At 41.3% G+C, this 14,843-nt stretch overlaps 1 protein-coding gene across 1 annotated transcript in view; it reads left to right on the top strand.

The window, feature by feature from the left end:
- LOC128769343 (uncharacterized) overlaps positions 1 to 14,843 on the top strand; it is a 269,837-nt gene that overhangs the window by 75,806 nt on the left and 179,188 nt on the right. The window lies entirely within an intron of this gene.

The following is a 14,843-nucleotide window of genomic DNA, read 5'->3' as shown; positions in this document are numbered from 1 at the left end:
GATCACTAGATGGCGCTCTTGGTTAGAAATGATGTGAGGTTTCATTGAATTAGTTGTTCAAGTCATTTTACAGAAGACAGTGCCATCTTGTGGCCTATGAATATCAGGACTGTTTCATGAAGCCTCATCAACCTTTCAATACTGTGTCATGAAACCTCACCTGCCCATCACTATCATTTAGCAACCAACATTATTACTTCTGCCAAGGAGGCTTGTCTGTCTGTGATCAAAACAAGTTTATGGATGGATTTAGATGAAGTAGGGTGAGGAACAAAAGATTCCATTTGGGAGGATTTGAAAAAAAAATAAAATTCTTAATGAACAATTTCCAAAGTGGGAAAATAAGAATATTAATGTGGGAAAATCCCATATTGCTAATGAATTGCAAAGTAGAGTGTGGCATTTTCAACAATGGAATTATGGACATTTGCATATTTATTTAAAGTCAGTGTTTTAGTGTGTCAGATTACCGTCGCGATCCAGGAATTTTTATTCTATATTGCGCTTGGTGGAGGTTTTCACTTTGTGTCTTTCCAGTTTAATATGATGGTAACAAGGTGTCAAAGGAAGAACATTTTTGGTGCCACGTTCTGTGGATGTTGTGGGGTGATCTTTTAGGAAACAGATGTTGTACTCAAAAACGTTGTTGTCTAGCATGATGAACGCTCCCATAGCAACATTCATTCTACATAAAGCTAGTGACAGACTGATGAGGCTTTCTTATTTTCAGAGCCCAAGAGATGGCACTCACTGCCCTAAAATCCTCGGATTTTGTCGACTGTTTCAATTTAACATCACATTAATTTTAACCCAGAAGTGCCATCTAGTGTCTTAAAACACGACACTGCTTCATGAAGCCTCATCTGCCCATCACTAGTTATAAGTATGGAATTTAGGCGTCAAACAATAAACATTCTTTTCCTGAAATTATCGCATGATGTTGCGTGTAGGGCTGGGTTTAACGATTATTTTTGTAATCGATTAATCTAGAAAATAGTTTTTCGATGCATCGATTAATCCAGCGGTTCATTTTTAAATACGATTCAATTCAATTTCGATTCGATTATCAATTATCTCTCCATAATTTGATTAATTGATCGCCATGAATTAAACAGAAATTTCTTCTTTCCAATATATTTTATTCATTGTATTGAACAATACAAAAGTGCACACAGTTGTAGTGCGATGGAATCCTAAATGGAATCCATAAAAAAAAAAAATAAAGCTTTCTCTCAATAAATAAAGCTGCAAAAAAAGCACTGATCCAAAATCTTATCAACATAAAATATATAAAAAATAGCAGCAGTGACAGCTGCAATTTACAAAACAACACAATGTGTGACAGCAGCAACCTAGCCTAATCATTTAAATCTGTGAAATCATCAAAAGGATGCTCTCAGTAAGTGCAGCAGCCTCCAAGGGGGTGCAGGGGGTGTGTTTTTTTTTTTCCGTCTGATAGTAGTCCTCCAAACCTTTCTGCTTATCCCTGTCCCTGAAAACATAAATCACAAACACAGTGCATAGGTTAATAAAAATATATATTTCTAAATGATCTGCCCATAATAGTAATAATAAATTAACCTAAAAGTTGAAAGTTGGAAAACAACAATGAATGTTGTATTTAAAAAAAAAGACAGACAAAGAAATAAAAAATAAAAAAACTAACTTTAGCGTGGCCCAATTTAGCTTCTCCTTGACTTCCTTAACTGAGAAGGTGCAGCCCTCAAGACATGCTGCATGATTCAGGAGGAATTAGGTGTGTGTGTGTTTAAGTGGTCACGTGTTCTGTGTGCGCGAGGCTGGAGCACAAGTTACGTGGTGCGGTTTGGATGAGTGACGGAGTTGATCATTGCAAACAAGGAAAGAAAAAAAGTTGAAAACTTACGGTGTCTTCTCCTCCACACAAGCAGCTCTCGGGTGCCTCCTCTTAAGGTGCTGGTGGATCACGGTAGTTGCTTTTATGGTATGGCATCTCTATTTTGCACAGGTCACAGACCACCGAATCATTACCCGTAGGTGTAAAGTACTCCCATACTTTTGACATCTTATTATGAGATCCTTTCTTCTCCCCCGACTTGCCGCCGCCATTTTTTGATTCCGAGTGACGACGCATCGAAGTGCAGTTTTCGCGTCGTCGTATTTTTCGCATCAATGCGTCGTCCCAGCCCGAGTTGCGTGATATCAAAGCAGAGAACAATCTGAAACCAAAAAAATACAGAAATTCATTTCATAAGGATGTTAGCTTGGCCTCACAGTTTTTACAGAACGTTTCTGCGATGTGACAGCCCGAGGTAAAACATACTGTCTGTAACATTACGAGGATGTTGTGGGAACATTGTTGCAGTGAATGTTCTGGTCCAAAATGGTTGCCCTGCGATAGGTTGGTGAGCGCTACATGGCATCCAAGTACTGGGATAAGCTGCTTCCCCCTTGAGGAAGAGGAAACATTGATAGATGATAAATTATTTATTACGTTTTCAGAGGCCTAAAATACATTTTAAAAGAATGTTGAATGTTGTAGAATATAGGAACATTCTGGGAAAATATAGAAAACTCTCCTCTCATGAACATTAGTGCATAACATTCTACCAAGCTGCTGCTTAACATTAAAACATTTTCAGAAGGATTCCACCAGAAGTTCTCAGAAGAAATCTTAGAAACCCATTCCAGAACATGTTTACAACAAGAGAAAAAAAACAAAAGTAAAAGATTAAAATTAATTCTTGGTTTATAAAGAGTGCCTGCATTTTTCATCATGTAACTATCTATACTTGGCAATGTTGGCTAACCATCTAGACGCTGTTAGTCAGTAGTGGGACAAACAGGACTACACAGGCGCAGCATCTACAACAGTCTGTAGCCACTGAAGTGGATGAGCATGTTGGGAATGACAATGTGCCTATGATGAACTGTACGTATGATGTCAAAATGACTGATCATAGCATTATTTAAACTCCTCTGAGTACGATTTCACACCTAAATTACACCTGTTTTTCTCAGCATGCATCTGCTCGCCATATTACAGGGAACACCTGTGGAGAAAAAAGGAAAAAACACAAAGAATAGAAATGGATTTCACAGCGCGGCAGACCTTTATTGATTCTGTATTCTCCGCTGGACTTGGACCATTTTCACAGCCGGGAGCTGAGCTAAAGCATAAGCAAGGATGGAGCAGAATCGGGACGATTAAGTTTCAATACGGAGGATCATTATTCATTCCTCGACTTGACCAGTAACCTTGACACGTTTCGAAAAAGCCACTGTCTCTCTCCTGGCAGCGCAACACTTATTAGCGCAGACAACCTTGGCTGGGTTGTGTTTATTTGCCTGTGAAATGACCGGCCCGGCCCCTGCGCTGCCCACTCCAAATGCCCCCTGACCATCCTCGGTGCCTCTCCAAAAGTAACCGCCAGAAGTGGCGGGGAGAGCCACACACTGCAGACTAGCCTGGTGTGTTGTGTAATTACACTCACCTCTGGCGCCTGAACATATTTACCAGTATATTTAGTTGACATAGCATCAACGGGTTTTATATAAGGCATCATTATTTAAGAGAGATAGTGTGGTTTGTGAAACTATTTTTGCAAAGGATCAATTTCAACCTGGAGGTTATATTCACTTAGTGATGGCGTAAAGATTGAGGACAACTTTATTGACGTTGATGTTTTTGTCAGAAGGTGCCAAGAAGAAAATGTCCAAACAGGGAGGACTTATGTCGTATATCTGTGACAGTTTCAGATTATGACAGAGAGGCGATAGCTTTTCTACCGACACCAAGACTTATGATAGCTGTCAATGGTTTTAGCGTCACCCAACCAAAACACCTTTAATGCTGTGCATTTCTTCAGAGAAAATTTTAGGCATAACTCTCCAAAACTACTTGGAAATTGCCAGATGGTGTTCAGAAGCCACACATCAAGGTCGTCTCCAGCTAAAGAAACTTTGGGAAAGAAGTTTGAAGTATAAAAACATCAACACAACTCATGACACTTATGACAGTACAAACTCCAAAATATATAAATAATAAGTAATAATAACAATAATAATAAATAATAAGTACTTTTATGAAAGGCAGGTCTCTTTAGCAAAAAATAACTTATTTTCTGTATTTAATATTTAATATTCTTTTTTTCTATTTCAATTGCAACAGGCCTGTGTTGTGCTGAGTCAGCCTTTTTTTGAGGTTGAAATCGTGTGTGTAAGAGCGCACGAGGGGTGCAGGCGAGTTGTGGTGAGAGCTGATGCCTTCATGCATCATGAATGGACGCTGTGGACGGCATGTCTTCTGACATCACTAGAAGAGCGCAGAGTTACACCTGCATCACACCTGTCATGCTCTTGGCAGCTGGTGTTGACATGCAATATCTTCCATTGTGCTTTTGCAATGGTTAGATTTTGTGTGCGAATGGGGGGAAGGCAACTTAATAAACCTAGATTTAGGCTGTTAAACAGCATATCTGGGACTGTTGAAAGCTCATTGTCTCATGGACGAGTCAAGACAGTTTAATAACTGAAGTGCCTTTTAAAGACCAGAAATGAATAGAACTCACTGACTCATCCTTGTTCTTCTTGCTACAATCGCTACAAGTTACCTGCACACACTGCTTGAAAGAACAGTCCCATCACAAGACTATTACTTTCGGTTTCCATTAATGATATTGCGCATGCTCAAAAAAATAAATTAGCTTATTCTGCTCCTACAGCACACTACATCGTGCATAAAACAATGATATTCATTGTATCTAACTGGGTCTAAAGGAATTCTTTGCTCTTCCTTTTCTTAGTAGCGATGCAGGATATCACTTTTTTTCCCAACACAAGTAGTGTACAAGTACTTGCATTTGAGTATCCAATGAATGGAAAAAGAAATAATGTGTTCCAACCTTAAAATAGGCTTTTGTAGGAGTGAATGTAGAGTGTCTGCTGCAGGTGCGCTGTTCCTCTATGTGTGTGGCCGCTGCATGTGGGAGGGGTTGCCGAGTGAGTGACGTCTCTCCAGAAGTGAAGAGGTGCCCGGTGCGTGTCCAGCTCTGAATGTGCGCTTCTGTGCAGTTTGGCTGTGACAAAGTCATAAACCAAGTCACGCTCTGTCCCAGACTCACCTCATCCCTGTCCCAGCTCCAGCCCACAACAGGACATCAAACCCTGGAGTGAGCGCTCCAGCCTCGGAGGTGTGGAGAGCGAGCACCTCCCCTGTGACACTCTACCACGGTCCAGTGTGGAGACAGGAAAGGTTTTACACCTCAATATGAAGAAAAAACAGTCAGTAAATGTAGCTGACAGGGGGCGTTCGAGTTCTGGATTTTCGTTCAAAATTTGAAGCAAATTTTTGTTCGAACTCCGATTTGTTTGTTTGTTGGAAAACCGCTTGAAAACCGTTCGAAAACCGTGCTACCGTATTGATGTTCATATTGATGTGTGAAAAAGTTTTCCATTCAAGTGAAGTCTCATGCTTTGTCCCTGTAAATCTATTTAAAAAAATAGAAAACAGTCGTCTGGAAGATTGACTTTACAGGCAAGATACTGGTTTTGATCCCCATTCCTTGACAGATGATGCAAAAAAACAATCATCAATCCATGACCTGTGGACCGAAAAACATTGTTTTAAAATGTTTAAAATTCTTCTGACACTGACAGAAGAATGTTTATCTTCTGGTGATTCCGTGTGAATCCTCCAGCGCTGCTGCATGGAAGTGCCCTGAATGGTCGCTGGAATCCATCCCCAGCAGCATTTTCGGAGGACGCACCCTGAAATGTCAGCCAAATGTGTTTAGAGGATCAGATAATTATTTGATGTTCTCCTCTCCAGCCAGGCAGAAGCAGAAGAGCGACAAGCCCGATAGGCATCAGGTGTAATTCAGGCCGCAGCTTCATCAGCCAGCTGATGACACACCGCACAAAAAAGGGGAGCCTGCATAGATAAACATTTGCTCTGACCAGATGAGATAGCAGATAAAAAAAATAAAAACATCCGGTGACCTTTGTGCGTGAAGATCACTGGGCTGATTCTCAGTGGAAAGGGCGGCCGAGGAGGGGATTCTTTTTATGTCAACTAATGCTCTGACAAAAGACAGGCAGATTTAAGTCAAACGTTTTCATCGCCTCTGGTAACGTTAATGAGACTAAAAATGTGTTTCAGATCATAGCCGGAGTTAACTATCACATAAAACGCTGCTTTCAAAGTGGATACTAGATAATAATGTCTGGATTAATTGAGTGAGAGGGAGTCTTGTTTTTGTTTGTGTTGTGGATGTGGAGTCAGTAGCCAGCCATCATTAATTTTAACAACGTTTCTCAGTTTCTCACTAGAGGGGATGATGTGGCGGAGGCCACTGCGTTTCTAGTTTAGCCTGGAATCTATGGGGTAAGCGGGGATCAGCATATTGTGACTTGAAGGGAGGCGACCATGGCATGTGGGTTCCAAACCAGTTAAAACCACCACTGATTCTATGTTGCGGTTCAAGTCAACCGCATCAAGGCGAAAGAAAAGTTCCCCCTGGGCTTCTGCTGCCCATTAGCAACAAGTCATTGCAGTGCCTTCATCAGTCTCTCATTTTTACATTGAATTGGAGCAGTATCCTATCACGGTGATTCTTAAGCTGAGGGTCGAGGCCCATGGTTGGGCCGCAAGCGCCCCCTACAGGGCCGCGAGAAGTTTTTTGTTTTTCAACAATACACTTGCCACATATGGTGGCAGTAGTGTGTCACTGAGTTGACTTGACAGCAGCACATTTGTGACAGTTACCAACTAAGGAGAAGTTCTTGAAAATAAAAAAAAAAAATGATAAAGAAAGTGATGGCGCCCCAACAGTAAAAATTTTTCACCTGTTTATGCCGATACTTTCATCTACACTTTGTTTATCTTCTTTTAGTTTATTCATGAAAAAGAAAATATTTTATGATATTTAGACATTGTTGTATTATGTTTATTTTGTTCAGAATTCAGAGGTTTTTCCAATTTTCTCAGTTTGCATCAAGAGTTTTTTTTTTTATTATTATTTTCTTTAGTAAATTTGATGAACATGACTTGCACTTGCTACTGCTGCTGGTTGGACTTTTCCATGACAAATATCTTTGCACTGATCACATGGTTTCATGTCATTTCTCAAGGTTTTGGTTTGTTGTACATGTATAGTTATTGAACACAAATGAAATCCGAAATTCTGGAATCAGTCATCACAGTAATAAATCCACGGACCCATTTGTTCTGGAAAATGTGGGCCGCGAGATTAAAAAGGTTAAGAATCCCAGTCCTGTCAGACATCTATTGGGGCCCCTGAGCTACCAGCAACAGCTCTTTAGGGGGACATTGGGGGACACTCATACTGACTGAGGTCTCCCAGTTCTGGGGGCCCTGTTCACGATTGCCTATTGTCTTGTGAGTCTGGGGGACTGAATCATGCCTCAATTTTTAAATCACATCTTAAGTGGCTCCTAAATCTTGGCAAGCAAACCCACATTTTACTTTTGCTCCGTGTTGTAATTTCTGTTGACAACAATTATGTTGTTTTCAACATTATTCATTATCGCCAGCCATTCTGAGCTCTTGTTTCTCCGCGTCGTCCTCTGAAAACAACGGCGCCCAGCATGTCAATATCAAGTCGCCTCTTTCTGTGTACTACACCCAGCGCAGTCATAAAAGCAGGGCAGAACCGAGGACTGCGTCTAATTTACAAAACATGGGTGCACAACAGAAAACTGTTGGAGACGCGCCAATTTAAATCAAAGCCTTCTCTGGTTGGCAGTGCACGGAGTTTGGAGAGACTCAAGCAGCAGTAAAGCATAAAGAAGCATTGCGCGCGGCACAACGCAGTGTTAAGCACTATGGAGAGTGCTAAGGCGGGATTATTGATCGGTGGTGGAGTCATGAAAGTAAGCCATGACTCCTCGCTGCCGGTCTTTATTATGTGCCGCAGACGCTGAATGTCCACTGCTCTACTTAGTTCCCATCTCTGTTTCAATGTCAGCTGAAGAAAAATGCAAATAAAAAACATGCTCCCGGTGACTTCTTTGTTTGGCGAGATGTGCCAAGTTGCACCCCTAAGCTAGTAGCAGTGCTGACCTAGAAGAATGACAGTGTGGCACTTGACTCTGGCAACATTTACACACTGTATATTGTCCTTTTTAATAGTATTTTTACTCAATATATATTCTTTGCCTCCAGAGGTTATTCTGGTATAATTCTGTACAGTTCCAGCCAGTAGAAGCTTTCAAACTTTTTGAGTCATTCAGCAATCTTTTGACCATATAAATCCGGATTAGTTCATCTGAAAATGATAAGGTTATGTTCTGATGTTTCGCTGACATTCAGGAGGAAGCTAATGAAGCAGCTGGAGCAGAGTGTTTTAGTGTGATGGCTCTGTCTGACCCATCAGTTTAGTATTTCTGCTGGAAACGTACGAGCAGTTCAGCCAGACAAATTAGAGCGAGAGCTACTTGATCTCTTGCCACAGCGGTGAAATATGGCCCACAAATGTGCTCGCAGTCGTGACCTACGAGCGCGTCTCATTGCATTGTCATGGCCTGAACCATCTTCTGCCAAGATTTATCCCATCTTAATCGCCACACTCACTCTTCAGAGACTGGGGGATAAAGGGAACGAGGTGGTGGCAGCTGGGTGCAACTAATGAATGGCAAAGATGTCAGTCTGTACACACACACATATATATATATATATCGGGTCAGAGGTTGAAATGGACTTGTTAGATGCCTCAAGCCTGGAGCCTGATTCTATTTTACTGGAGGCCTGAAGACTTTAACAGCAGCATGCTTGCTGCTCTGAAGAACCTGTTGGATAGATGAGATTTCATAACACAGTGTCCTGATTTTTAGAGGCCACTTGTACGCGAGCAACTAATTCAACACAAGCTCACATCATTTCAAAACCAAGAGCGCCATCTAGCCGCCTCGCTATACTGTTTCATGATACCTCATTGACCCATCACTAGTATTTGACTCTGAAAACTTCAGGCTTTTCAAAATCTGAAAAATTACTTTTTTCTTTTTAAAACGGAAATCTAAGTACCGTATTCTCACGACCATAAGGTGCACTGAATTATAAGGCGCAGTCTCAGTTAGTAGGTTCCGCAGAAACTCATCTTCGTCTTCTTGACTTGGCGTAGCTTGGTTTCCTGCTTCCACCACTTGCAAACCATGGATTCGTTGATGCTGAATTCTCTCGCAGCGAGTTGCTCCACGTAGGTGATAGCTTGCAGTTTAAAATGTGCTTTGTTGGCATCTCTCTTCACAGGTGCCATTTTCAGTCCTTAGCCGAACCAATATTGCTTTGCTTGATGCAGATTCGGGCACTATATACCTGCTGGGTACCTACTGCTACCCTCTAACACATCTGCGTTTCCACAATATATACTCAGTGCACACATAAGGTGCACCGCATTATAAGGCGCACCCTCCGTTTTGACGAAGATTCAAGACTTTCAAGTGTGCCTTATAGTCATGAAAATACGGTAGCATCATCACACATGTAGAGGTTGGATTCTTCTACAATTCTAGCAAGTTGTGAACCATGAGGAGTCGCCATGGACTTTGATGTCTTCTAATGATATAGTAAAGTGAAGTGAGAGTAAAGATGTGTCGGCAGAGAAGATGAAGGTGTGTGAAGTTGCTGGGAGTGGAAGTAGTGAAAACAGATACATACAGAGTGATGAGTATTGGTGCAGCAGGATGGGTGGAGACGACTGTAAAGGATGATCTGCGAGAGGAAACTAGGAAGCAAAATGGAAGTGCGAAAGAAGAAGAGGAAGACAACACTGAGCTTCATGAATGTGAAGAGGACTGGGGGGTGATCATGATCATCATATTGACATTTGCATATATGCTGGTTGCATTGACTTGTTGCTCTCTCTCGTGCATCATGGGACAATGGGACCAGTAGGACTGAGTAGCTCATTCTTCCTGCCACAGTCACTGACCAACTGGTTCTGCAACTCATCTGCAGCTTCTCAAGTGGACTGTCAGTGAAAGGGTTTTTATAACTGAGCGACTTAGTTTAAATCCTGGATTTGTTCTCGCAGGCAACCATCTACTTTTAAACATCAGTGACCTGTTATACATCCGGACAATCTGAGTCTGACTCAAGCGGCACTGTCCTCCCTGTGGCACCTCTATTACTGTGTCTCTACACTGACTGAGATTAGACACAAGATTTTGCTTGCTTTATAACTTCCAGATGTTCATGAAAAGGTCATTTTTGGTGACACCCAATGGTGTGTTTCTTGCTCACGCAACTGTCAAACTCTAGGATCCAGAGTCAAATCCGGCTTGATAAGTCATTTACAGTATATTGCCCATCAAAGTTCACTTGTATAAGTTGACTCAAAATCAAATTATAACCGAGTGACCCATGATGATAACATCATTCACTCTCGGCCCACGACTCGGACAACTTGTTTTGACTCGTTTTGTGAACAAGTACTGCATAAAGAGAAGGACACATTTAGGAAACACTACTTCCTACTTTGGTTTGCACACAGAACAATGAATGTCAGACAGAATTGCCTTCTCCTTTACCTGCTTTTAAGTTGTCTTTCTTCATAACAGCTCATGAGGATCAGTTTGTTCCTTTCAAGCGAGCACTCAGATCAACAATAATATTTTAAAAGCAAAGCAACCGAGGCAATCATACTCAGCACAAAGCAAATGTTCCTAATATGAAAATGCTCTTAATACAAATATCCCATTTTTGCTTTTCTGAAATGCATGCGCCGTGCGACAAGCCTCTGCCTTTTAACCCTCATTGATCTATCTGAAAGCCAAGTAAATCCAAAGCCCTCCTGTCGCTATTCTGTCTCCATAAGCTTAATCTCAGGCTCATAGGCAAAAAGCCATCCTTAAGTGGACTTCCTATCAAAGCTGAAATCATTTTTCGATTCTTTCTCTTCGACGCCCAGCGAATGTCTTGTGGTCACGTTTGCCTTTGCACCTGAAATGTGTCTCCGGCTGCCTTTGTCTTACTCACACCAAACAGGAAGCATCCATTAACATGGATTTGTAGACATGAAAAAATACACCTCACAATGTAGGTTTCATCCAGACAGGAAGTCAACTACCATCCTCATGTGATGAAAATTATTTTTTTGTAATTATTTACCATTTTTCTTTTCACTTTCTGACTCTTTCATCTTGAAAAACACTTGAATAGGGTGTAAATGAGTAAATAAATAATATGATTAGAAGAAGTAGTCCTGCACTGCAGTACTAGTCACATAGAGATAGGAGACGTCTGGAGAAGCTCCTCCAATGGCTTGCATTCTTTACACTGTCTCTTGAGGAGGCAAGCGGTCAATATATATCTGAGCCCGAGATGAAGACAAGGCCGGGGACAGGGACAGGGCTGGTGGCCATGCATCACAAACCAAAACTCTGGCCTCTTCCTACCTTCTCCCACTTTTATCTGCGGAGGTTCAAGGCGACTCGACTCTATGAAGCCGCTCTGTCCCAGTTCGCAAGCACACACACACACACACGCGTCCATTTCCATTGGAACACACTTTTCTCTTTTCTGCCGTTCGCCTTTGTTAGCACATACATAATTCTTTTGAGACAGGAGTTTCTCCTCCCTCCTGGTGTGAGCGAGCGTTCCCTTTCTTCTCTTTGACTTTACCATGTCCAAAGAGTCGCTCCCCAGAGCTTTCTTTATTTTTTTTTTTTCCTTGCTGATATAAGCAGTCGGAAGTGTGTGTGAGAATGCTGAGAAGCGTTGGGAGGATTCATGGGTTTCTTTAGGAATGCACAGTGGAGATGGTTGATGAATACGGCTTTGCGACTAAATGTTTTTTTTTTTTTTTCGCTCTCTTCCGCAATGTGTTTGTTCCGGGGTCAGGGAGACGGTGGCTCGTGGGCGTGCTCCTCTGCCGAACTGTCTCTGTGTGACAACAAGGTTAGATGAGAAGATTGACAGCCTGCATGGAGGGGAATCATAATTCAAATTCCCTGTCTTGTTACGTTGGTGACAGCGTGCAATCGATGGGAAAGGATTTGCCTCCAACGCTAACCAACCGAAAGATCATTTGAATTGTAAGTGGAATGGAACCACTGATGGGATGTTTAGTCAAGATATTTACAGCGGTTTAATCAGTTCACTGCGACAGCCGCTCACAGAGAATTGGAAGAACCACCTGCATGTAAAACCCTTGCAAATCCAGACTTAACTGATTCCTAAAAAGTATACTTTTTACTATAACCACTCATCTATGATGCATTAGTACACACTGCAAAAAGTCAAAATCGTTTGAAGCCTTATTGTTCGTCAAAATATCTCATCCCACATGGCATTTTACAAAGATGGAGGGACTTCTTTTAAGATGATGCATCTTAAATATGTTTTTTTCACATTTGATTGTTTGATTTTTTTCAAGGTGAAAAAAAACCCACCAAATAAGTCAATAGAACAAGTGAAATAACACCTGTATTGTCCTAAAATAAGTCCCTCCATCTTGCTGAAAAGTCATTTATAAAGTGAATTTATCTTAAATCAAATGGAAGGAAATATTTAGACTAAGAATAAGGCAATAAAACTTGGTAAGAATTTGAGGGTTTATTTTTTAAATTTTTTTTTACAGTGTAGTGAATTCATAAAACTGTATGACACATTTATAAAGCTTCATATAAAATGTTTACTTATTACAAGGTTTGTAAGGTATAATAAGTTGTGGACTTAATATAGTTATAAAGACTCAAGATCCCCTCACTCTAACCCTAACCACACAGTATGCTCTTATTACAAACAGCGCTGTTCAGTGAAACTGCACACTTTGTAATACTTAAGAAACCATGTTGCTATAGTTATCGTACATGTTTATAAACATTCATAACATCAAAGTGTGAGTGAGTGTGATGCAGTGTCACAGGAGTTATCATAGTAATAAAATGTTAATTTAATGTTAGTTTCTATCAGTAATTATCCTATAATTACTGTCTGTACTTTTGTGATTGGTCGTACCTTTTTCCTGCACTAGGTACACAGTTATACTTGTTTCTTATAACTACACTTGTATTATTTATTCTGATGTCTCTGATTTCTTTTTACTGAGATTAGTCTGTAGAACCCTTCACTGACCGTAGTAACAAAGCTATTCTGATTCTGATCAACTAGTGTTATGTATTGACTATGTAATAACGACTCAATAAACTCAATAATTGTTTTCCTCATTTTTTTTTAAACTGTGTAAATACAAAATTTTCTCGTGTGTAGTTATTCAGACTTTAGCACAGCGGCCGAAACCGTGTTTTGCTTCCAAGTCTGTGCGCAGTATCAGCAAGGTGAGACTGGGTATTTGATAAGCGATCTTTGTCGCTGGCACAAAACATCCATGCAACCAGTGTCAGCACAAACAAAAGGAGAGAATCCAAATGTTTGTTGTTCACAATCTGCTGCACACATACTAAAAAAAAACCGGACGTATTGAATCAAGACGCAATTCCTTGGTGTAAAGCCTTGATAAATTGGAGAAAGAAACACAGCTAAATATGTATGTATATATTTGATAAATTTAGCTGTTCAAAAGGAAGTTTCATTGGTCTTCACACACATTGTCTGACTGGCTTCCACTCGGGGATTAAACTGCACTGTACTTTCCAACCGTGAGCTAACTTGCCTGATCTCGTTGCATCACTTTTTGTCTTTTCCTTCAGTTTCTGTCCGGGCATTTCCAAGTCTGTTACGTGGCCTGAGGAGGCCTCCGTTTCTTCATTTTCTCAAGCACACAAAGATGCTCTGAATAGATACATTCTGGACTTAAAACTCTTAATTGGGAAGTGAAAGAACAAGCAGCTTATTTTTCATCATTTTTATATGATATACGTCACTTGTAATTACAGCCGTGCTTCTTTTAAAGAGGTCTATTCTGATTCCTGCTGGTTCTACGAGGATGAAAACTACAATTTCAGCCCATTACGCTATATCCAACTGTAATGAAGAAATATGAGCTCCCCTGTGCTTCAAAGCAGAACACCCAATTATATTCACTTACCGCTGCACAGGTCGATGCACCCGGTAATGGCCCAACGGCAGCTTTGAAAGGCTACAACACAGATCAATATATGTATTACAGAAAATAACTCAGAGCCTATCCAGAGCTGGGAGAAGTCAAAATTTGAAAGGGGAAAGCCAGAAGTGTTGCACTCCGTTGATATTCAGCCTTTCCTCCCTCCACCTGCCCTGGGCTTGTTAACACGGTGCCAACATCGATGACTCCAGAGCCCTCAGATCCCAGCCGATCTGGTCCTCTGGGACTGAGCAGAGTCGGCCTTTCCCTTGAGGTAGCACTCAGACGTACACATCTCGAGTCATTCGCTCACTGTTATCATTATTCACATAACTAGTTTCCCAGTCAGACTCCCAGGAGGCCGGCTGAGTTTGATGGCTAGATTTATGTAGTAAATAATGTTGTTGCTTCCTGTTGTCAAGACGGTCGCCGGCAAGTCACCTGTCACTTTCAATGTTGCAAGGCCGAGGAAAGCGATGGGCTGATTGATTGAAGCGCCAGAGTGCAGCGAGGGTGAGGGGCGACGTGACAGACACGGTGATTGACGCCAGCGTGAGAGAGGGGGAAAAGGGTTTGGTCTAAGATGCTAAAACAATGGAGGGTAAGAGAAGGAGGTATAAAGAGATGCTGAGGAGAAGACAGGTGGAGTGTGGGAGAGGTGGTAATGAACAGAACAGGCGCGGCGGATTATCCATTCCGTTTTATCACAAGCGCTTGTTTTCCGGAAAGTAAGAATGAGGAGACGTGGCAGAGGACATTTAGGATAAGATGAGAGGAGCAGTGAAGTATTCCAGCAGGAACATTCCAACTTCAGTCATGGTCCAGCGCTCGTGCTGA

The sequence above is a fragment of the Synchiropus splendidus genome, chromosome 13 (assembly GCF_027744825.2).
Source record: "Synchiropus splendidus isolate RoL2022-P1 chromosome 13, RoL_Sspl_1.0, whole genome shotgun sequence".
Classification (NCBI taxonomy): Eukaryota; Metazoa; Chordata; class Actinopteri; order Syngnathiformes; family Callionymidae; genus Synchiropus; species Synchiropus splendidus.
The sequence above is the reverse complement of the archived record's forward strand: the minus strand, read 5'-3'. Positions and strand labels throughout refer to the sequence as shown.